Source organism: Spea bombifrons, chromosome 4 (genome assembly GCF_027358695.1).
Source record: "Spea bombifrons isolate aSpeBom1 chromosome 4, aSpeBom1.2.pri, whole genome shotgun sequence".
Classification (NCBI taxonomy): Eukaryota; Metazoa; Chordata; class Amphibia; order Anura; family Pelobatidae; genus Spea; species Spea bombifrons.
The window spans coordinates 88013329-88039655 of record NC_071090.1 but is presented as its reverse complement, the minus strand read 5'-3'; the positions used below and the strand labels follow the sequence as shown (position 1 = coordinate 88039655).

At 38.1% G+C, this 26327-nt stretch overlaps 1 protein-coding gene across 2 annotated transcripts in view; it reads right to left on the bottom strand.

Moving 5' to 3' along the window:
- NTRK3 (neurotrophic receptor tyrosine kinase 3) overlaps positions 1-26327 on the bottom strand; it is a 246687-nt gene that overhangs the window by 67636 nt on the left and 152724 nt on the right. The gene's annotated exons all lie outside the window — the stretch shown is intronic.

Below are 26327 nucleotides of genomic sequence, written 5' to 3'. Positions count from 1 at the left end.
AGACTTAGTCTGAAAAATGCTTTGGTGGCTGTGAGTGTTTTAGGAACATCAACAGTCATCATTCTAAAATTCATGCAATACCGCAACACCATAAAAAAGAAAAGTTAGTTAGATATCTATGAATTTATATAGCACCATCATATGCTGCAGCGTTTAAAAAGTTATAACAGGATATAACAAGTAGCGCTTCACATAATGATTTGGATTTACTGAACCAAGGTAAACAAGGCCCTGCCTAAATGAGCTTACAAATCTAGAAGATATATTGGTCACATTGCTAAAAATTAAATAACGCACATATACTTAAACTGTTCTGTAATAATAAGCATCCTTTATAACTGACTGTTAGCATACCCATTGCCTAGGGACCTCACATAGAATAAAAGTATTAGTTATGTAACATATTTTTAGTGAATATGTTTTTTTGGGGGGGTTTTGTAACTGCAGCAGTTACAAATAACTTTTAACTTTAGCTTAGGTTTCTCTCCAAGACTTTGAGTGTCCGTGAGCAAAGTATCTCACGCCTCCGGCTCTGAAAGGGTTAATCCGGTGACTATTCTAGAAGCGGCTGATACGTTCTTATTAACCAACATGGCCAACACCCCTTTGACACAATCCATGTGAAATGGTGTGTCTTATTTATTGTAGCATTTTAATTTAATACATACACAGTCAACTGGGTCAGCGAATACTACCGGGAAATACAGAACTAATTTTATTGTCTGCGGTCTTTGTCTTTTGGCTAAGCCATTTACCCGCTTCCAGTTCTGCAGAACACGACACAAATGCATTCCCTGGTTATTGACTATGCTACGCTTTAATCTGCTTCCTCCTGCTGATACTCCTGTGCACTGGAGAGAAGATATATCAGAAAACTGATAGGCTAATTAGAATATTGGATTCCTGGCCTAGTTTACAAGTCATTCAATTGAAGCAGTGTGTATTAAGAGATCATTTCACACTAAATGTATTTAATTTTTTTGTTGCTTGCATTTTTACAGGCGATTGCAAATAGGCATTAAGAATTTATTTAAACTGGATGCTTAGGGAAATCATAGAGGAATAGTCTAAAATGCAACAACATAACAGGTATTTAAAGTTTAGTAAAACAATGTATAATGTTATCTGGGATGTTCTTGTTTTTGCAATACATAATTACGTAATACCCCAAGGTAGGCAAGTCATATGAATCTAATATATGCAGTAGCGTACCTAGCGGGAGGCGGGGGCGGTCCGCACCGGGTGCCGCTCATCAGGGGGGTGCCAACTTGCACCCGGCACCCCTCCAGAGACGGACAGTAATGTCCGCCGCTGGAGGAGCAGGCTTGCAAGGGAGCGGTATCGGAGGTCTTTAACAGACCACCGGCTCCCTTGAGTGATTTTAAGCCGGTTCAAGGATCTCCCTTGAACCCGGCTTAAAATCACTCAAGGGAGCCGGAGGTCTGTTAAAGACCTCCGATACCGCTCCCCTGCGATCCGCGCGGCAACAGCTGTTGTGCGCCGGGGTTTGTTGTCAGATCCCGGCGCACAACACTGAAGCCGCGCCCACCGCTGTCCGTGCCCTCTGACCCGGAAGAAGACAGAAGAACTAAAGAAGAAGAGGAGCGAAGAGCAGGAAAAGGAGCTGTAAGGAGAGGAAAGGTAGGAAAGCATACAGTGAGAGTGGATTGGTGTATGTGTGTGGATTGGTGTATGTGTGTGGATTGGTATGTGTGTGGATTGGTATGTGTGTGGATTGGTGTATGTGTGTGGATTGGTGTATGTGTGGATTGGTGTATGTGTGTGGATTGGTATGTGTGTGGATTGGTATGTGTGTGGATTGGTATGTGTGTGGATTGGTATGTGTGTGGATTGGTATATGTGTGTGGATTGGTGTATGTGTGTGGATTGGTGTATGTGTGTGGATTGGTATGTGTGTGGATTGGTGTATGTGTGTGGATTGGTGTGTGTGTGGATTGGTATGTGTGTGTGGATTGGTGTATGTGTGTGGATTGGTATGTGTGTGGATTGGTATGTGTGTGGATTGGTATGTGTGTGTGGATTGGTATGTGTGTGGATTGGTGTATGTGTGTGGATTGGTATGTGTGTGGATTAGTATGTGTGTGGATTGGTATGTGTGTGTGGATTGGTATGTGTGTGTGGATTGGTATGTGTGTGGATTGGTATGTGCGTGTGGATTGGTATGCGTGTGGATTGGTAAGTGTGTGAGAGTGATGGGTGTTATGCTCTACCATTTCCAATGTATTTTTCATTATATAATTAAGTACATATATATAAGTATATAATATATAAATATATATAAGTACATCATAACTCCCATCACTCTATACTGTTCCATACAGTGGCAGAGCTGGGAGACAGAGGCCTTGCACCCCCACCGCAGGACTCCTGAAAGGTAAGTGAACTTCAAAGAGGGAGAGGGTAGATAGTTAGGAGGGGTAGATAGGTAGAAGGGAGTGAGAAGGAGTAGATAGGGCAGAAGGGAGCGAGAAGGGTAGATAGGGCAATCATACTCCTATCATGCCAAGTCTGCGAGTGCCTTCTGGAATCTGGGTATGCCTGGGCATGATAGGAATGTGATTGCTGTTAACAATTATATATATATATATATATATATATATATATATATTGTTATTTAATTGTTTTGTCCTATTTTGGTGTGTTACTTACTTTAAATAAAAGTGTTAGATCTTTTTATGGTGTGTGTGGGGGGGTCATATTCAGTTTCGGCAAGGTAGTTTTAAAGTGTGTGTGTGGGGGGGGGGCCACATACAGGATCCGCCCCGGGTGCCAAATACTCTAGGTACGCCCCTGAATATATGTTACATACTGTATTTAATTCATTATAAGAATTATGGGAGATCCAATTTAGGGGTGTTTGTACCTTATATATATATGATACGTAATATGTTACGGATGATTGCAGCATAATAAACAGCTTTCATAATCAGCAGACAAAATGTACTGCCTCTAAATCGCCAAGCCCATGCATCACAAAATCCCCAAATGTTTCCTCCCACTGAGTGCATAAGCGATGTCTGTTTTACCCCTAGACTGGCACTGTGCACACACGTGCAGAAACCCTGTGGGACAAAGGTTGGGGCAGCCAGCCATAATTTGATAGGAACAGTTGGCAGGAGAGTTTAGGTTTCACCCCAACATTGTCAGATTCCTCCAGATAAAACAGGCTGAGCTGGCCCTGTTTAACGTATATTTTAAAGGGTAAGAAGATTTTGGAGAAATCTCACTGATTTAACTATGCATTATACAGGCCCAGCCAAGCTCGTTTACAGCAGAGGCTTATTCAGTCTAGTATAGTAACGTTAAGGAGTTCAAACCACCACTCTCCTGAAAATTGTCCTACCAACTCTACCTTTAGTGAATAAACCCCAAAGTCTCTGGAATAAACCCTGAGGCGGATCTACACTAAGACACTGACAGTTTCTTTATTAGGGCCAACCTAGCCATATGGTACATAAGGCAAAGCTTGGTGTTAGACCAGTCCATGACATATAAATTTAGCCAGCAGAAAAAAACAAACAGCAATATAAACAAGTTAAAAAGAACTTTAGCGCAGAAGAGTAAGTCAAATTCAGATACATATACACTAAACTCTGTTAATGTATAAAAACACTAAGCAAACAATAAGAATGTGATTCCATTGTTCCCATTGGTGCAAAAGCTTGCATTGACTTATTGTCACATTATAAATAAGATTCTGTGATTTCCAATGTTTGAACACATTCATCACCCCAATGATGTCTCGAAAAGTTACATCAAAGCACCAGCAGCAGCAGCATATAATCTATGCATCAGAAAATTGTTCTCCAAAGTGAAATTTCAATGCAGGAGCTTATTGTATATTTTGCATACATATTAAACTCTGTGTCTGACGCAATCACTAAAGCATGGTGTCGTTTTCACAGATCTATGCCACAGCGCTGGATGTTAGATCCAATATCCGACTGATTCTGGCAGTTTAAAATGTGGCATTTTCTGTTGACAGAGGAAAGAGGATAAAAGTTGCAGTGAGTCATATGCTGATAAATCCCAGGCTCACGTGCGCTTCAAGTGACTCACTGCAATAGTCTTTAGATCACAGCAAATAAACGTTCTGTTGCTCACTGATGCAAGAAAAATGGACCTGAAGCCAAACAGGCAATTCTCAGAGAAAGAAGTCACAAATAGCAATTGTATTATTGACGCAACCCTGTGCCTTATGGTGCTTATGGGTGTATTTTAACATAAATAGCATCACGGTGTGACAGTAGAGCGGATTTTATATATGTGCATCATCATCTATAAGCAACAGTTTATCAGTCAGTGCTTTGTTTACCCTTTAATGTTCTTTTTTTCTTACAGGGGCAGAAAGTATCTAAAATCATTTAATGGTATTTTATAGGAGACAGTTGTTTGAGAAAGGTAAGGCTGCTGCAACTTAAGAGGCCGCTATTTGTAGCATTATCTGACTATTGTCTATTGGTCTACTGGTTTACGTGGTTTACTTGAAACTGAAAACATCAAAACAATAGAGAGGAGGGAGATCATAGTTTTAAAGTAATCCTGCCATACTAGTCAGCCATATCCCAACATTTCAGGTGTCCAAATCGGGAGGGAGGTCTATGGTTGGGACCCCTCACTTGCAGAAGTGTTGTGAGGAGGCCACATGGGAGCTGCAAAGTAGGGTTGTGCTGCAACACAACCTCCATTGGTTGAGCTCCCTGGCTTGGTTAGGGGTGATCCGAGATTTTTTTTTAACCAGCCATGATCCATCCGCCTGCAAAATCAGGAACAGTAGGGCAGCTACACAGGACAAGGTCAGAAAATCGGGACAGCCCTGAGAACACTAGGACCCCTTAGGAGGTACGGTACACATCCAGGGGACAGCATAGTGTTAAAACATTTACACTGTATATTCCTTAACAATGGGCCTGTGGGGGTCTTTTGGGGACTAGAAACTGGCACAATACTATTGATAACAGATGCTTCTTGATCTGGAAAGAAAGCATTTTTCCATAAAAGTGGGCTTTATTTTCTACCTATTTTTTATTGTTAAAAAGAATGAAAAAGTAAATTGAAATGCTGCACTTCTTTTTATCGATGTGAAATAAAACTATATCCTTTGAGAGTACACCATGATGTTATTGTTTTTAATAACAGAACGCATAGCGTGCTGTTCACTACTAGAAGACCATCAATAAGGGGGGGAAACGTCTATTAATATTGAAAGCTCAAGGGGTTAAAACAGAGTAGGATTTTTAGCCGTGCGAATAGAAATATGGGGTGCCCAAGGAAATAAGACATCATGTTTAATGTAGTGACAGAATCAATAAACCATCTGAGTTCGGAGATGAAGCACAGCACATTAAAAATAAAACATAAAAGTACATTTTGAAAAGAGAAAAAGGTAACTATGAAGAACGGCATCTTATTATTTGTGTACATTCAGTATCTGCTCCGGGGGACACGTGTGGGAGAAGATTATTTAACACGTTAAGGTTCAGCTCATACCACAATCAGGACGGTCTCTTAAAGCCAGTTTCATTCACTGATAAGGTTGTCAATCAACCAGAGCCATTTCTTGATTTTTATTTGTGTTTTTCTTTCTTTTTTCCGTCTTTTGAATCAATAGTGAAGGAAAGAATGAAAATGGTTAGGGGTGGTCGCAGTAGATGAGCGTCAATAGCAGGGACGTGAAAAGAAAGCAATAGTCACAGAGCAGTGGGAAAAGTTAGCATTTCTAGTGTGTAATGTGGTTTCCTACAAGGTAGAACAAGAGTAGATTATATCTTTATTGGCTAACAGTGCATTGCACTGCTAGCTTTCAAGAACACTTAGGCTGATAACATGCGTTAAGATAAAAAGAGACTTAAGTGGTCATGAAACACCTTGTCCATGCCAAAGATATTTTATCTGTTATACCACCGTGTTCAAGTTATCTCCTGCCAGCTATTCTATCCTCTGTTTAAATTATGGAATGCCTTTATACACAAGAGTGTTTGTGAGTATGATATAAAAATATTAAAGGTTAAAGTATCAAAGATGGAAAAGTAAACAGCAGAGGTAATGGAATTATGATTTTTAAACTGAACTAACTGGGGTCACGTACCATTTTGCACCAGGAAGACACTTTATACATACTCCTGTAAGTGCGGTCACCTTGGCAACTAATGCTCATGCCAACTCCCGGCTTATTACACATGTTAATAAATGTATTGGCACTTACCCAGCTTTTAGCAGATCTGGTGATTAACCACTTTAGAACTGTGCTTTACACATGACCATCTGTGCCTCAATGGGAACCATTATGCTCATCCAAACTATGGTTGACCATAATGTTGGATAACGTTCACAAGTTGAATTTCAGAGATTTCTCAGTGTTTCTCCCACTCAAGCTAGAGGAGGCCAACACTCTCATCAATCTCACCAACAGCTGAATGTGATAGCAAATGTAACATAGTAACATAGTAACATAGTTCATAAGGTTGAAAAAAGACCAAAGTCCATCAAGTTCAACCTATATACATATTGTGTCCCTACCGTGTTGATCCAGAGGAAGGCAAAAAACCCTTATGAAGCAGATGCCAATTGCCCCATACCAGGGGGAAAATTCCTTCCCGACTCCAAATATGGCAATCAGAATAAATCCCTGGATCAACGTTCTGTCCCTATTAATTTACTATCCATAACTTGTGATATTATTGCTTTCAAGAAACACGTCCAGGCTCCTTTTAAACTCTTTTATTGAGTTTACCATTACCACTTCCTCTGGCAGAGAGTTCCATAGTCTCACCGCTCTTACTGTAAAGAACCCCCGTCTGTGCTGGTGTAGAAACCTTCTTTCCTCCAGCCGTAGAGGATGTCCCCTTGTTATAGATACAGTCCTGGGTATAAATAGGTCCTGGGAGTGATCTCTGTACTGCCCCCTTATATATTTATACATAGTTATTAAGTCCCCCCTAAGCCGTCTTTTCTCCAAACTAAATAACCCTAATTCTGATAATCTTTCTGGGTACTGCAGTCCTTCCATTCCCCTTATTACTCTGGTTGCCCGTCTTTGAACCCTCTCCAGCTCCACTATATCTTTCTTGTACACTGGTGCCCAGTACTGTACACAGTATTCCATGTGTGGTCTGACTAGTGACTTGTACAATGGTAGAATTATTTCCTTGTCATGGGCATCCATGCCCCTTTTGATGCACCCCATGATTTTATTTGCCTTAGCAGCAGCTGCCCGACACTGGTCGCTACAGGTAAATTTACTGTTAACCAAGACTCCTAAGTCCTTTTCCATGTCAGTCGTCCCCAGTGTTTTCCCATTTAATACATATTCCCAGCCTGGATTTTTCTTCCCCATGTGCATAACCTTACATTTATCCGTGTTGAACCTCATCTGCCACATCCCAGCCCAAGCCTCCAACCTATGCAGATCCATTTGTAATCGTGCACTGTCCTCTATTGTGTTAACCACGCTACAGAGCTTAGTATCGTCTGCAAAGATTGATGCTTTACTATACAATCCCTCTACAAGGTCATTAATAAATATATTAAAAAGAATAGGACCCAAAACTGACCCCTGTGGTACCCCACTAGTAACAGTCACCCACTCAGAGTATGTACCATTAATAACCACCCTCTGTTTCCTATCACTGAGCCAGTTACTTACCCACATACACACATTCTCCCCCAGCCCAAGCATTCTCATTTTATGTACCAGCCTTTTATGTGGCACCGTATCATGTAGTCAGCATCAGCTGTGGAATACAATTCCCATAATAATAAAATGACCAATGTATGCGTAGTTCTACCCAATGACAGCAGTTATCATACATTGTTTGACTTTTGTAAAACCTGTACGCATTTAACACACTGGATGAATTAAGCATGGTTCCACCAGCCTTAGTGAATTGAGAATCCTGTACTTGTTAGTAGGCACCATAGTAATAAGTTACATTTTTAGCAATTTTTCTGTAGAACACAGCTATAAATATTTAGAAAGCAGTATGCCTCAGTTTTGTCTGTCCATCATCACAACAAAATAGGCTATTTGCACTGTTGGCGGTTTCCCTGTGGGTGGTTGTAGTTGACCTTTAGGTCAGACAGGAACAATCTAAGGAAATATTTGTTGACTTGTCCACTGCTGTTCAATCAATGTTTAGCGACACATTGTCCGTGAAAGGGCTCAGTAGGAAACGTAGCACATTAATCTGTCATGCCAGCCTGACGTTGTTGACCATTGGACATATGCATAATAAAGGTTGGGGGACTTGAGAATAAGCTAATGACATATTGGTGGCTTTCACAATGTCATATTTTTTTTCTAGCCTTTATTGCTGCAATTTAATGAGAAGCCAAAAAAAAAGCGTATTATACATGCCCACATCTTCTTTCGGTATTAAGCTATTGCTAATTTTTTTTATAATTAAAGATGTAAAGTATAATTGCTTAAAAGGAATAATATTAATGACCAAAGGTGACAGGGTTCTATTAGAAAGTTCAGCGACCGTCATTGAGCTTCTTGGCTAAGGTTGTCACTAATTTTACATTACCTGGACACATTTTAACCCAGGCCTCTTAAGGTTACATGTTTTGCTCGTAAATTAGAAAAAAACTGTCAGTTTTATTCCCTATTGCTCATGCTATTACACAGCTGGTCAATATATGACAACCCAACAGCCTCTACTTCCTTGAAATGTCTAATGAGTTGGCATTTGAATCTGTATAAACAGATGGCTAATAATCAGTGGTTAGCAGTCCTAATGGATTTGGCTTTAATTTTTAAACACTAAAGGACCCCTAGGAATCTTTGGATGTCACTGAGGTTGTTCACGTTCAAGACTTAACAATGTGTGCTGTATACTGATTAATACTAATTGTTAGACATTGATTCCAGGGTCCTATATGCTGGGCTCCTTGATATACAAATCTCAAATATTAATTCGCCATATCTCAAAACTTAATCACTAAAAGCTATGTTGCTTGGGCCTTAAAATCCTCCCGTGAATTATAGTTAAATATAGTTAGACTGTGGTTGAAGGTGAACATTGACAGCAGGGGCACATAATGAAAGTAAAGATGGAATTGACTAAATCAATTTTCTTAATACTGTAAATTGGTTGTTTCAGGCAGCATTCAATGGGACAACATATGAAGAGCATTCATTTATTTTATTTTTTTTGGTCAGGAACATTGTATGCCAATCAGGAATGGCATTTTCCCTTGGGTCCAATAGGAATTATCAGGTGACAGCTTTGCCAACAAGTCCATGGGCTCTTTGGCACAACCCTAAGCTTAGTCAGTTTCATGGCCCATTGAGTGTTGTACTCTGGCATACGCCAAGAAATCCGCAAAGATCATTGCTGCAGCCTCTGCCAAGGGCAGACAGCGAGAAAGGGGGCAAGCAATTCACTGTGCCAACTCCTTTAAGCCTTTATGAAAGGTAAGCAGGAAACAAAAACACGTTATTTTGTACGAAAATAGCAAAGGGAAACCATTGTTGTCATTAAGTGACATGGAAACTTTAGATATAGTGTGTGGATGAATAACACATATCTACCGTGGTTTTCAGTGCATGGCCTACACACAGGTAGCTTCAAAAAGCTATTCTTCCAGCAGTGGGAGAGTTTTAGGTAGTCTCACTAGGGACATTCTCGGGTATTGTGGTGATATAATTTACTCTCCATCAAAAATTATCGTGATGATGGATGGTAGAATTACATTTTTTGGGTTAAAGGTTGGGCATTGTTCATATCAGAGAAGTTTTTCAGTGTTTTAGTTTTAGGGCAGGACTAACTAATGTCCACTGCAGCAGGTCTATTCCATCAGATAATAGTTGTTTACAATATACTGGAGTCCCTGAATTAAATATTAAGGGTTCCTATTCTAGGAAACAAGAGTCTCTATCTGCAGCGGTGTGTTGCCTTCTAAATTATAAGCATGCCATGTCAACAGCGTCAGATTACTTTGTCAGTAGGTACAGAGCTGATTTACCACATTGATTAACGCTGCAGAGCATATAGGTAAGAGCTGTATATGAATTAGGAACATAATAATGTGTTTGGCAGGGGTGAGGATGTGATCATTGATGTTCCTACACAATAAATATTACATATTTCTTTATTTCTTTGCAGCTCTGAAAAAGGATTCACAGTTTCAAGACACAAACAAGCAACATGGGGAGCCGGTTCTTTAGCTTACAGGACTACAACTAGGTAACAATATATTATAATATAAAATGAACCTGCTGTTACAAAGAAGGAGAAGCGGAGGGTAAAATATTAGCTTTGGAAAATATTTGGGGATATTTATTTATTGATATTATCATTTCAAGACTTAGAGTCTACTTAGAGACTTAGTCTCTGCGTAAAACTGGACTGTCCAAGATTCTGATGAACTATGATTTGTGCGCTGCTTTCCTAGACTTTGGAGGGGTAAGAATAGCATACAAGGCATATTGTTGTTCAGACAGCTAAATGACACAAATAAAGCATTATTTGTAAAGCCTGAATTCATAGAATGCATGCAGAACTATTCCGTAACAAGGACAGATGTCGTTAAATCCATGGAAACAGATCATCTCCTTTAAAAAAAACATGACCGATGATGTAATAAAAACAAATCTTAAATAATTTTTTCATAAACCATCAGGTTAGTTAAGATACATTCCTCAACATTTACACACAGCTGGCAAAGATTGTAATAAAATGAGAGTTTATAGCTTTGTATCATGACTGGCTTAACATAATTCATTTCTTTATTTACAGTTGTAGTCATGGAACAACAATTTTCCCGGTAAACAAATCTTTGAGATAACCCATCGACTCTGAAAATGTTAGTACGTGAACACTTCTTTGAAGATCTTCAAAGACTTTTGCTAAGCCCAGTATCAATTCCACTTTACTCCAGATAACCATTACTTGAGTCTCGATTCACTAGGAATTGGGCTGTTTCAAACGACAAGTCAGGAGTCTGTTTCCTGAGATGTAGCATTTCTCCAGTAACAACCTGAGAATGATCACACAAGATGATCTGAGCAATACAATGGACTTGTGCATCCTGATTCGGATTCCCAGAAGCCAGAATTATGCAGACGAATTTGCAGAAAAAAGTGCAGAAATGCTTCTTTTTTTTCTGTGAATCTATCTGTACAATACCGGCACCTTGAAGTACTACTACAAAAAGGAGCCCAAGCGCGTACCACAAAGCCTCTCCCCTGTTCCTCCATTAGGAGGGAGGGGGAGTACAGGGAGGCTATACCCTTTTGAGGAAGCACTCCAGGAGGCCTATATAACAGAGTTGATCCTGGAGAATGAAGACATAAGAACAAGAAGAGGCAAGAGAAGAAACAGAGCTGCTGAAAAGAGGGCAGGGACATGGAAGCAGTCAACAAAGAAGAGTGTGAGAGAGAGAGAGTGAATGAGAGTGTGAGAGAGCATGAGAGAGTGAGAAAGCATGAGGGAGTGTAAAAGAGCATGAGTGATTAAATAAGGGGATAGTGTCTGCTTCAGATGAATTAGGGTGAGTTTTTTTATTGCATGTATTGTGCCCCAGAATGCATAAGATAAATATGTGTGAGGCCCAACAATAAGGCCCCCATTACCCCTGGATGGTCCTGGGATCAAGTGGGATTGGTTGGAGCCACATTTATGCATCACAGAAAACCAGACAAAGTGTTAATAGCTGGAAACATTGCATGTAAACCATGCATGTCAGCAGTCACTAGAAATAAAACTTGTTTTATAACATTTTTTTGCTTTGTTTCAATTATTGAAGCATCATCAGTCCAGAAATGTGCTAAACACTCATTTTATTTTCCCGGTGACACCATTAGTCAACTGTATTCTTTTCACTAAATTCCTCACTTTGTTTTTCACATCATCAATGTTTTAAAAGTAGATTAAATGGATGTTGAATGCTTTTAAGAAATATGTTAATTCCTCCCAGGTTGTTGAGTAATCGCATTAACTATGACATCATCCTCACAAAATCTGAAACTTTTTTTTTAAAGTGTCATGTATGATATTTTTCAATGGTTTTGTTTAAGCTGCAGCTATGAGTCATTTGTTTTTATTATAAAAAAAATTGAAATGTTAATTACTTGGATCTGATTGAAATTTAAATAACATTTTGCCTTACAATCGTCATGGCAACAACAAAAATGTAAGAACAACAGTTTTGGAACATTAGAGTCTAGTTTAGGAAAAATAAAATTTGTCAGGTCAAACTTGAGACTTGTTATGCTGATCAATGATTCAGGATTATTTATGCACATATATATGAATCCTGAGAGTTCTTTGCAAGCCAAAATAATGATGGATATGCATGTGAGAAGCCAAATATGTACTTGTAAAATGTTTTAGTTCACGTGCTATGCATGGTTTTTTTTTTTCTTATTTTTAATGTATTTTCCTGCTGCTTGAAAATGATTGCTTATTTTGTGCATTTTTATTACAAAGGAATAAAATAATAAATAATAAATAAAATGCAATTTTCATCTTCATTGTTCTAAAATGTTATTTATTTATTTATTTATTAATTGTATGTATTTTTACCCCACGGTAGTAATCTGTTGTTTGTGTGTAGTGGATACAAACCAGAAAATATGTATTTTTGAAGAAAAAAATATTATATTAAATATACAGCTGGACTGGACCTCACCTGGTGACCGTTATATGAGAAACATATGACTTTTGAAAGAGATTAGTATTCAAAGTCCCAACATTGTATGACAGATCACCTATTTGCGGGACAGAGCAAAATCATAACTCTTCAGTGTAAATCGGGGCAGTTGTGGGGTATGTTTTGCTCGTGTAACTTCAGAACTACGTGTGTATATGAGGGTGGTGTGAAACTGTTTGCACAGCTTCTGTCATAGAATGAGACACTGTCATGCCCTGTTATCATCAATAACTGAGAAAGGTGAATGAGAAGAGGGAACAGAAGGTGTTATATAGTCCAACTTTATAACCACTGCTGAAAATGTTTTGCTACTATCTCCATAGCACTGAAGAATATATATTGAAGCTTCCTTCTTTTAATGGCCATTTTTGGGAGCTTTTGTCCTCCACTCTTCCCTAGGAACTCAGAAAGTTTGCTTGATACGAGTGTATCACATAGTCCCTCTTTGGTGATATGAAATGTTTGGAGGTATGAGCTTACACTGTTCTCTCCAAGTGGTGGGAAGAATGCAGATAATTTGCCATGATGGATTAGAAGATCTGGCCTCTCATGCACACATACAACCTCACTTTTGCGAGGAAAAAGTCTTTGGAGCTATGAATTCATTCGTTTTATGTACACGTGCACGGCTCACGTAGGTAACTGAAATGCTTGTGTCAGAGTCAAGTTTGATTTTGCTTTACATCTGGGTTTGCATGATGCTCATAATTGGGTAGCACCAGGGGGTCTCACGCTGCCCTCACTGTATTGAGCACTGCACTGTAAAATAGCATGTAACACAGTTATCTCTGTTACATATTATAGCTTATTAGAGTTACTGAAACTAAAACAAGGATCAATGATTTTTGCATTTGGTCATGGGTGAAAGAAAAGTTTGGAGAAGACCATTTTAGAATTGTGAACTACAATAGTGTTGAGTTGGTAGAACATCCTTCTCTAGGGCCCTATCCATCGACTGTTGCCATATATGAGTACAATAATGGACTTATGTATCATACTACTTTTTACTACTTACTAGTATTTCAGTGCGAAAATAAAAGCAATCTTTTTTGCATACATATTTTATTCTCATCCATCTACAGTGGACCCTCTGGTGGTCTTTGAATAAGCTATTGCCTTTTCTTTATTGTTGTCATCTGGGTACCAGATCATTGACCCCCACATCTAAGGACCCTGGGACAGCCACCACAGCACGCATGGTTCCAATTAAAACGTGGCTATTTGGTTTCAAGAGGTTGAGGGTCTGCAAATATTTCATTTTGTAATGTTCAGTGCTTCATTCCTAGAACGTCAGGATCTACCAGTTATTTAGTAAACACTTTCACCCTTTTTTGGATACTCTTACACGAGTCATTTTACTTTTAATATATTCTAGTTCTGCACCATCACCTTAGGTCTCTTTCCCAATATTAAAGGTTAAAGCTTTTCCTATTCCAATGTTAAAGACAGCACTGGAGAAAATGGACCTTGATTATGAACATCCCACAAAAAATGTGATAGGCATATTTTCTGGCTAAAGTATTACTTACAGTATATTGCTATAATTATTCTCTTTTTAGTTGCTCATGTAGCAGAAACCGTCAGCATGCAGCAATGCTTAAATATACCAGTAGAAACGCGTGTTAAGCTCTACAGATATAACAATTCTAACAATGACAGTTGTTTTGTTCTTCTTCTTATTGACACAAAGTATTGCATCATACACTTCTTTCTTAACGGTTCTACTGACATCCTACACATATAAAATGAGGACATCTGAGGGGAAATACCTTATTACACTGTTATAAAAATGAAATCTCAGTGGGCGTATGTGTCAAGCATCAGAAGAAGGGTTTTTTTATTTTTTACATGTTATTCAACAGTTGAACACTCAGAGCAATTCCACTTTTCTCCTTACAAATCATAGTGCAGTCATTAAAACAAAGAATATATTATAAACTACACAAAAGGAGCCTGGTTGTTAACTTGGCAATGAGTGTTACTACAAACTTGGTTCAAGCAGATTATAAATAACAGCCTTTCTCATGGCTTCAATCATCTTATATCACTCATCAAGAGAGGCCATTTTTACTCAACAGCTACGGTCAGATTGCTACACTGAAGCTCCTTAAATTGCAAGTAGCTGTGACTATAGCGTATAGTCATTTATTTGGATACCGCTCTTTCTCAATGAATCTTGAGATGCAATCCTTGAGATATTCTATCCTATCCACAGGAAATTGTTTTTCGTTATGGATATTCAGAAGACCCTTGAGTCCAATGATACATACAGGTCCACTCCCTACAATCCATTAAGTGCCTTATAAATCTAGTTATATTTCCTTCATGCTTGGGAAAATACTCGAGTCAACTGAAGAATGAAATCATCAAAGATTGAACCAATCGTTCTTCAAAATTCAAGGGAAGTTGGCAGGCTAGCCAGAAGCAGATAGTCTTAGATGACCGGTGAAGAGAATCCCAAACTCAAATACACATAGAATATACCTGTTTCCCTATACCTGGCCTTATCCAACGTGTAATCAGTGCTAAAGAAAGAGTACAAGTTTCTGAAACGTTCATGAAAGTTGATAACATATGCATTTATGGGGAGAAAGAAAGCAAATTATTCTTAACTCTTTTTATCCCAACAAGATGATCACATGACTTCTGGAACTTAAAAAAGGTAGCTTTACCAAGCGGTGGCAACTTGAATTTGAAAAAAGTCTTTGCTGCCTAAGTCTAGACAATAACTTAGTTTAGTAAATGCCAAACAATGCAAGCATTTTAAAGAAATAATAACTTCATGACATCCTATTTTTATCATTTCTCTTTAAGACTTTTATATGTTTCCCAGTGACACATAATTACATATTATAATTAATGATATACAAATTGAGCTTATCTAATGCTGACTTGGGGAAAAATCTGATCGCCTTGTTTTTTGTCTAAGAGCAAATTGATAAGACTTTTGTGGCCTTTATTTTTACAACCACAGTGACTATATAACTCTATAGGGTATATTCAGTAGAGCTTGAATTAGTTAATTGACATGGGAATTTGCCAATTATCTCATCAGGCATACAATAAATGGGTAGAGAAACTGAACATGATAATTTAACTGCAGCTGAACCCCTTGGTAGATCATACAGAGGGAAAAAAAAGGATTTTGGACACAGTATATATCAACTTTCAGTTTATCTTGTGTCACCTTTGGGAGAGAACAAGATTGAAAACTGAGATGTTTGCAGTTATCACATCTTGTTGGATTATTCAGAAAAAAAGCTAAAAAAAAACATCAAATGCATTGCATAGCTAAGTTTTCACAAAGCACCCAAGAGACGCTAGCATCGGCAAAATAAGAAAAACTCATTTAACAATAAAATGTAAAAGTTTTGATTCTGGTTTTTTTTTTAAATCTAGTTTGTGTAATTCCACGGAGACTACATGATACAGCACTTTCCACAACAATCTATTGGTACACACGATGAGCTACAGATCTGACGGCTGCTTCCTATTAGTGACAACAATAACTGTTGCTGCTCAGTTTTCACTGTAGATCATTTTTTTTTAAGTGGCTAGACAAATGTCCAGAAGATTGGTTCCACTTGGTTCAATTTCTAAAATGTAGAGGGTAACATGTTTCAGATCGCGTGATATGATGAGGTAGCAAGTAAGGAAACTTAGAACTTTTCTGCAAGGTGGGCTGGCAAGGGTTAATACCTCTCCTGCTGATGTCTGGATTACCAGCCCTTCTGTGTATTGCCGCACATGGCTACAATGAGTTTGAATGATAACGACTAAAAAATATATAGCTAGTGCACTGGAAAGGCATGGGATATCCTTTATGACATTCTTATTGAAATGTTTCATGCTTGTATTTTTAACAAAGATCATCTGAAACCTATAAATATAAAAATGTATAGTTTAAGAATGATGATGTTGTGACATAAGCCAAATACAAGCTTGTCTATGATGTGTGCGTAGTACACACACTCAATATTTTCTACCCTAGGAATGTGATTTAGGATTGACCCATATGTGCCAGCGTCACTCTAGCCAGCTTAACAGCCTGGGCACCATACCAAAAAATGGACAGGGCTCAGGTATGCTACAGAGTCTCTGACATAAAAACACCCTACAGGGCACAGGGAACTTCAATATTTGGGAACAAGAAGTGAATAGATAAAATGATATTAAAATTCTACTTTCAAGTAATGCTACAAGTCCAACAAAATAATTAAAAAAAAATGTCAATTACTGACCACACTTTTTTTTCTATTGAGGACATTCTCTGGATACCGGTAACAAAGCTGTGTGTTTCTCTCTGCTTCATGATCAGAGTAAGCGAGAGAGGGAGAAAGGCCAGTGTTTACGTAAACTTAATTTGTTTTGTGACTTTTGTAAACCAGCTAGTGTTAGTATGCACAGGTGTATGCAGCAATGTTTAGTGTTGGGTAGTCCATCCAGGATCATTGCTTTCACGATGCCATTTAACAAAGCTGTGTGTTTCTCTCTGTTTCATGATCAGAGTAAGCGAGAGAGGGAGAAAGGCCAGTGTTTACGTAAACTTAATTTGTTTTGTGACTTTTGTAAACCAGCTAGTGTTAGTATGCACAGGTGTATGCAGCAATGTTTAGTGTTGGGTAGTCCATCCAGGATCATTGCTTTCACGATGCCATTTAACAAAGCTGTGTGTTTCTCTCTGTTTCATGATCAGAGTAAGCGAGAGAGGGAGAAAGGCCAGTGTTTACGTAAACTTAATTTGTTATGTGACTTTTGTAAACCAGCTAGTGTTAGTATGCACAGGTGTATGCGGCAATGTTTAGTGTTGGGTAGTCCATCCAGGATCATTGTTTTCATGATGTCATTTAACGTTCAAATGTCTGCATGGGTTAAAGATACGGGTGATGGACAGTGGCCCAGTTAAGTACAGAGCAGTTGCTTAATTTCCTGACTCACTCGGCATGGCCACCGACATGTCATAAAAATGATATAAGCTTTTCATTCTAAGGCACACTGTAGAAGAAGCAGGAAGAAGGACAGCGTACAATTGATTTCAGCACGTCTGCTCTTTACCGTCCGGTAGAAATACAACAGCAAATCAATAGGAATAACACTACCTGAGACATCTAATCTCTAGTGTTCGTCAGAGGAATTTTTATACACTGCTCTCATTGCTACAGTTCCATTGGAATAAAGCAGCGTTGGAGAATGTTCCATTTAAGAAGATAAAGCATCAGTATCACAGGAAGGTTAATTAACTACTGAACATCTTAATTCACTTTTTCTGTAGTAGAAGCCTGTGACTAATTGTTTGATTGACTTATAGTTTTTTTCCCCACTAGAAGCAAGTTAAGACTATTTTAACGTAATTCTGTTTTATCTACTTATTAATGGATGCTGATTCCAGCGTATGTCACTGGGCTGTCCTGGTGCGACAAGATTCTTTATTAGCACCCAAACTTTGTTGGTGGCCCTATCTCCTAATGACGTTGACTGATGTGTACTTTTCTCCATCCACCAATATGTGTTCACAAAGACATATATGGCAGCATCAATATGTTTGCTAGTTTTTAGTAGTAAAGTGAGAAGGGATAAAATGAGACAGTAAGTACATTGACTGTATACAATGGTATGATGGAGATTTATGTACAATACACAGATATATGGAGGGAACAAGGAAGAACAGTTTCTCATAATGTTCTGTTTTACTGACAACTGACACAAAATGTTAAATTCTGTTAACTCCCCTCTGAAGGCCAATAGCACTTCAAAAGCTTGGCTGGTGGAGCCTCTAACAAACTTCATGACATCAAATGTCATTTCATATAAAAACTGCATTCCAGGGCACATACAAGGTCAAGCCTGAGCTGGGAATTTGGCCACTGCTCGTCTACTGCAATTACTTTGATTTTCACATTCAATAAAAGCAATCAAATGATACTAAACTCGAAGATATTACTTTGTCACTTAAAGCCTTTACTTGACTTTTTTCCAGTGCTCAGAAATGATAGAAAGTGGGAGTTTGTAATTTGCATAGTTGATTCGCACTCTCTAGTAACTTATCCTCAGTTTGAGGTTTTTTATATGCATACATAAAATATATAAGATAAAAAATAGATATGTATGGTCAGAGGATTACGTGGTAATATAAGGATGTTTTTCTTCATTGAGAGGGTGGTAGATAAGTGGAAAAGCCTTCCGGCAGAGGTGAACACAGCACGGGAATTGAAGTATTCATGCTTGTTTGGCAGACGTCACTTACAAGCGTAAGCAGTAAAATGTAAAGCAATAATTTTAGTGGCATCTGCACTTAATTTGGTGGTGGTTGTGACTTCATAACTAATAAAGCAATAAGTGACGATGTTCTGCATGGCTATGCAATTTAATGACACAGTAAAACAATACATGAAATAAAAGATAGTGAAAGTCTTGTATGATAGCTACATCAGTGTGATTAGGCTTTAATTACAGGTATCTACTGAACTGGCAAACCTGCACCCCAAAACAAAGGTTGTGAACCCCCCCAAAGTCGTGAAACGTATTGGGACAGGTCTATCTTCTTTTTACATTTCATCAAAAAGCTAATATGTTTTAAACATAAAACAATACTACTACTACTACTGCTACTACTACTAAGAATAATAATAAAAATATAAAAAGTAATATCCAGAGAAACATTGTATAGTATTATGGTTAATGTTTATCAAATAACATTTCTGCAATAAAGTTACCAAAATTGTTGCGAACATCTTAGTAATTCATAAATTCAAATTCTTCCCTGAGTTAAACTATAATTCGGATAGTATGTTAAACTATAACTTGCATTATATGCCGGTGATGTGAGTTGCGATCTCATAATAGACACAACATTGACATGCCTTATCTTAAAGAGCTAGTTTCATAGGACGCTAAAGAATAATGTAACACTTGTTAAGCCAATACTCTTTTAATGGTTCAATTAAATAGCAGTACTCGGACTTGGAAAGTAATATTTTCTCATCTACAAGATACTTGGCAGGGTTTTCTTTTTGATCTGTTTCAAAACTACAGCCGTTACCAAACCAAAACACTTGGCCTCTGGCACCAATCGCTTATGGAAATTAGTGCCAATGGAAGTGTCAGTTTCAATTTCATAATGTTATTGGATGTAAGCAAAAAAAAGAAAAAATGGATGAGATCCCGTATCCCAGACTATCTTAGTTGTAGGGATTGTGGGTAAGTAGACAGACAGTTTTGACTAGAGAAGGCACAGACTCAAGATCAATTATACTGACAAGGCTATCTCAGAGCTAGATCATTTATTGCTGACACAGTTATATTCTCTACGGAGATGGGGATTTCAGAAAGATGTATTTATATCATCTCAAATGGTAATCAGAAGCCATTGAAATTCTCCGCGTGATAACTGGCCCCATCTAAAGCATAACACTCCTCTGAAGTATCATATTGACGTGATGGAGTGATAAGGATTGCGTAATATGTCAATACGCTATTAAGACATTTAACATCTTTCCGTATCCTTGAGACATTCACCTCTTGGCCTGGCCTTGCTTGATAGTAAATATATATTTCTCAGTGCTACCAGACAATCACTAATGTAAATATAACACAGCATGTCCACCGCAGGCTCGCTTGGTGAATATATTTCCATACCTCATTAAACATTATTCATATTCTGCTGGGGGTTGTTGGCTTATTGAACTTATCCTTCTGGACAAGGTCATGACTGACGTGTGGAAGATGCAACTCATTGTTTGTTTTGCTGTTTACATGGAACTGAGGTGCCTTCTAGTAAAAGAATAAAAATGTTAACTATTTTTTTTTTTTGATTGGGTCTTTTGTACTGATAAATACTGCTGTGCAAATAAAGGGTCAAAAAATTACCAGTAATTAGCTGGTAGTTTGCTTTTGTAATAATATATACAGGGATGAAGGAAAGGTTAAGTACACTCATTTATTTGTATTTGTAATCTGTCAAATCATATGCTCTTTTTATATAGATGAAATAGAAATGGTTAGTATTCATATCGATTGTATGAATATTACACACAATTTCCATGTTAGTCTATTTCTAAATTATATGCCGAAAAGCACAAATCAGACATTTACGCTAATGTAATTAGCACATGGAAAGTAGAAATTCATAATTTACTACTGTTCATTTTTTTGGGGAAAAGTTCCTAAAAAAGTGTTTGAGTTTCTCAAAATAGCTCTGTGAATTCAAATGGAATTGGATATTTCTAACTTGTGTTCTCGTTTTCAGTGTTACCTACACGTGCAAAACAAAATTCTGAAACCACAAATGCATGGCTTACTATTACACACAGTGTTATCCCTTCTCAAGAGGTGAAGGTATATTAAAAATAGACCTATTTCCCAGCTAGCTAATCTCTGACGTAAGGATTGTTGAACACTCCTCCACCTCCATGGCTCCTTTCTAAATCACGAAGGACTAGCCTCAGTAAACTTCTTCCGCAAGATGAGCTAAGATTATCCTGTATAACATGTCCTTTAATCGGGGGAGATGGCCTACCAGAAATCTCAGTCAGCTCAATAATGGGTTATACAGGGTCAGCTCAGCCCCTTCTAGCAGGAGCAGCTCACCTGCGGTGGCCCCTGCATAATGCAGAGTAGAGTTAGGGAATGTTCAAGAAATCTCTCTGTTTAGTAAATCCACCCAGCTGCCATGTGCTGCAACACAATTTCGTGGTAGCAAAGTTTTCGTACTACAATTACATTTTGGGGAAGAGTATTGTTTGTTTATAGTTGTAAAATTAAATTTTCTATTTTCTTCTGTCCTGAAGCTCACCATTTATTGACCCCATGTAGTACTTAATCACATCAGGCTGATGATCCAGTTCTTTTCAAGACCACTTGTCAAGAGTCTATTTCACTGTAACCTAACCAGAAATGAATATGTACTACTTAGCACACATCAGACCTTACTGTGCACAGGACATGGGGTTAGGGAAATGACCCACGAGTGCTAATCCAAAATATAGTGACCTGAACGCTTATTTTAGGAAATCAGTTCTGACTTGCATTATAGAAGTTTATAAGACAAAGTATCCCCCTATAATTCACATCTAGATGCTGTGATATGGATCACACTTGCTCTATTGTTTCCTGAAAGTACACTATTATGGACAGCTTAGAGTTCCAATGAAATGGTGGAATATTGCCTGGAAAAAAGAAAACTGATCCTCAACCATGCTTACCAACTTTGCAATGACCAACGTCAAGACGTCCAAGCATGTGTCATGTCATAAGAGGTTCTACCCAGGCAAAGCCCCATCTCCTTCCCTCATCATGCATGTACAATGTCCAGTTGAAACTCTGGAAATGCTAAGGGATCGGCTGTTCCAATGCACTAAATTCGTGGTGGAACACCCAGCAATGGAAACATAAGTCTGGTTGTTGGGACTGTAATAACTGTAAGCAACTTTAGCCTGAACCTCTGAAATAAAAATATTCTGGTTCTGATCAAAACTCAGCTTTCACAACCACTGTTCTGTTGGCTTCATTAATGAGACACCGGGTGAAACAAAAGGCAGACACTTTCTTGTTAATGTAACTCTCTCTCTTAGTCTTCAGTACCCTCTTTAAAGTTCAATTTAATTCTTCAGTTAGCAATGTGTCAGTCTGTACGGCTTTGTTGTGTACCGGTAAGTCAGTTTCAGCCCGGTAATTAACAGAGGAGGTGGCAATTAAACAAAATGTCTTTTTGATTTAAGTGCTAATAGAGATTTGATGGCAGAGACTATTAAACTATCATTCACTATCTTATCTCATTCTTTTACCGGTGATTTTTCTCGTGTGGCAACACACATCTGAATACTGATAGATTTGGCAATGTTGCCAACAGGTTTAATTTAATGATGATAAGGTAAGCGATGATGATGATAAGCAACCATCATGAATTTTATTCTGTGAAATTATATTTTTTGTCCTGCTGTCTAAATATTTAATCTGATAAAAGATATATTTGCCGTTCCAATTTAAACAGTGATACGTAACCTTCAAAATATGCTATTTTCAGGCAATTCTGAATCTGGTGCTTGTTATTTATCAAAGGGTTGGGGAGATTTGCATCATTCCACATTTGCAACTGTTTAAATGGTGTCTTTGACCTTTAAAGAATTCCCTTCACTGTCTGCCTTCAAAAATGCATAAACTCAAAAAATACAAACCCGTAACTCTCATTCACACACACAGAGAAAAATCCAATTGCTGCATTAAAAATGGACTAAGCTAATCAGTATGAGAAAAAAAGAAAAAAAACGTAAAGAAACATCAGACTTCATATTCAAGGACCAAAAAAAAATCACTGGAGGACATATAATGTAAATTACAAAGTTCTCATTACTGCTTCCTAAAATATACACTTTTTAGAGAACGTGTTCTGATTAAAGCAAAAATAATAGGTCAATTAGGCATTATGTTGCAAATGGGGATATCATGTTTTTTATCCTTATTTTAATCACATACTTTGCACGGTATAAAGAAAAGAGGCTTTACATTCTGGATTAAGAATGCATCCGATACACATTAAGCCATATTTTGTGGTCCGCGCCACATGTGTTCAGTGGCACTCATAACGCTCAGGTATGCAATACAACCTTTTTGCCATATATTTACTTTGGAGATTGTATCCCTCCTGTGATTTTCAAGCTGTGTCTTTGTAAACAAGCCAACATGAAGCAGAGGCCATATGGCTTCACATAAGTATTGGATACATCAAAGCCACGAAATGTCAATTTTCAAATTAGAATCAAACCGCTAACAAAATGAAGGTTGCAATTAACGCACAGTCACAAATGTGCATAATAATGCACTTAGGATTGGATCGATATGGATCGATTTCTTTCCTAATTGCATCTCAGATGCAAATGCGCTGACTCTCAAATCATATTATTAATATCTCCATAATTGATCAGATATTGCTGATTTTTATTGGTGCCCCCAAAAAAACAAAAATGTGTTAAAATTTCAAAAACAAATATATTAGCTAGTTAGTTTATAATTCTTTACAGAGATATGTGCAGATATTACATTTGTAGTTGGTGCGCTTCAGTTTTGTCTTGCAAGTGACTTGCAACGTTCTAAAAAACTGCATCTAATGGCCCATATGAGTGCAGCGAGGGGCAGAGCCAAGGTAGAATGGTGTACCCCATATGGGTCATACAAATGGGCATTGCCAAACACCTCTCCTCTACACCAGGCCTGTCCATCAGCTATGATTCCCGGAACCTCCAAACCAAACGCCCCAAAAAATCCCAGGTATGACCCCTTGATCTTCTACACTTAGCTCATGCGATTTAGTGCCTTTGATTTATTGCAATAGTAAAGAACCTAGGTTAGGTAGGCATAAAGGTAGATACAAAAACTGTGGTTATTATATCAATCTTCAGTTTACAATGTTATCTAGAGTAAAAGACGCCTTATATTTTTATCAGCTGACATTCTCTCAACCTAAGTAGTGTTCTCCCTGAACCTAAGATGAGGCCAAGGACTGATTAAGGTTTGAGTCTTTATATCAGGAAAATGGTTCTTATCTACCATCAAATTCTAGGTTTCTTTGTGTGAAGAAGTTGGAGCTGGAGCAGAGCCCACTCAAGCTCTTTGTTCAGTGTTTTGTTCAGTATTCTTGAACATCTCTGTAGTTTCACATAAAGACTACGTTGAGGGCAAGTCCAGCGCTGGCCCACCTCTATTACCTCCACTGCTGTTAAATAAAGAAAAAAAATCAAAGCCACTTCTATCTTTTTAGACTTGTAGATCAAATGTGTATCTAAACACAGTCATTGCGAATCAGTTGCCATATGACTTGTGATGACATTGGTTGTGAAATTCCGCAAAATGCATTTATTACGGGTTACTGAAATTCACAAAAGGGCCTGGTAGATGCTTACTAAATGTAACAGCTTCCACTTGCCAAAGGGCTGTGCCAAATCAGGTAGCAGTGAGATCCGTCTCTGTTTGTTAAATCTCAGTGACCTATAATCATAAGAATTTGGCTTGGAGTTGCTGCCCATAATTTATCACATAAAACGCTCCTGGCATTAGCTTGCTCTTGTGCATGAGAAAGAAGACAGTAAAAATACGATTTAACCAAGGATCATTTCTGCTTTGTGGGCCTTTGAAACATTGTGCCTTAACAAGAGACTTGCTGATAAAAGACAGGTTCGTCAGGAGCTGTCATTTTTGGATGTGTGGAGAACAGACCCCTTCCGGTGCATCCTTGGCATAGATTTTTCCTCCCGGGTACAAGGTTACGTGACCTTGAAACGTCTGATTGATCAAGACTGTAAATCTAGGGGGCTGCTAGTTGAAATAATCTGCCGTTTGCCTCCAGGTGCATTTTATTTAATTTGCTCCGCTGTACAGTGATGAATTAAGGTTGAAGTGGTCTCCTAACCAAACGAGAGTCTCAGGTTACACTCTATGTGTTCACAGATACCCCAGGTGCCTGCAAGATTCTGTTATATGTGTTTTTTTTTCAATTGTATTTGGCTTTCTCTGTCTCAGCCTGAGGTTATTTCCTGCAATGCAGATATTGGGATAATGGGTTTCTGAGACACCGAGGCATAGGAAGACAGGATGGCAAAATGAAATAATTGGCCACTTGAATTGCAAAAAAAAAAAAAATGACCCAGCTTAGGGGAGACTGAGTTGGAGGCAAAGAAGGACAAAGTGCTAAAGAGATAGCTCGGAGGCAGCGAGACATTATATTTGCAAGGTAGTAAAATTCTTAACAAGCAGCTAGCAACAAATAGAGATGACATGAATATTTCTATTTTATTTGGAGTAATGTTGTTTTGCAGCCACTGCGTATTAAATTAATCCATTTTATGCATTACAACAGACATGGAATCGCTTGGATTAGTGCATATGTGACTTAATAAAATTGCCCTGCACATAACAATAAACATTTTATTTTTTTGGCCATGCCAAGAACACGTCATTGGAGAAGAATATCAAATCATGGAGGAGTTCAATACGTCTTATTCCAGTTATATTTTGGGAATATCCTGATAAAAGTTAAAGCTCACATCCGTATGTGTGTGTGTGTGGAAAACATATTAACCAATACTATTTAAGGTTAGAAACGTAAAGAAGGATGACCTGCTGTGATAAATAAGTTAAATAATGATGTTTGTTTTTTTTATATCCTTTATTTACAAAAAGATCATCAGTTTATGGCACCCACAGTGCCAGCGCATCAAAAATCCAAAAATTGAACCTTACTACATAACTAGGTTGGGATTGAGAGGATGAAGTAAACTGGCAGGGAAAATTGTTTGTTGTCATGTGATTGTGAATGACTAATTCCATGTCTTTTTCATTGAATTAGGACATTGACATGTGTAGAAATAAATGACTGTGAAATCTCAGCCAGCATGGAGTGCGTGTTCTCAAGGAAGCCATTTTAGATCCTCAACAGCAGGTCGTACGATTGCCATCAGCCTCATGCAGCTTTTGTGCGTATGTATGCACGTTTGTATACAACGGAGGAATGGGGAGGTGCGTATATAAAAAGTATTCTCATACAACGCTAGAGACATTATCCAATGTGACTACATACAAGGCCTTAATGGAAAACACACTACAAAATGGGCCATATTTATAAACACCTGTCAAGAACTTAATATGGAGCAACTGACTGT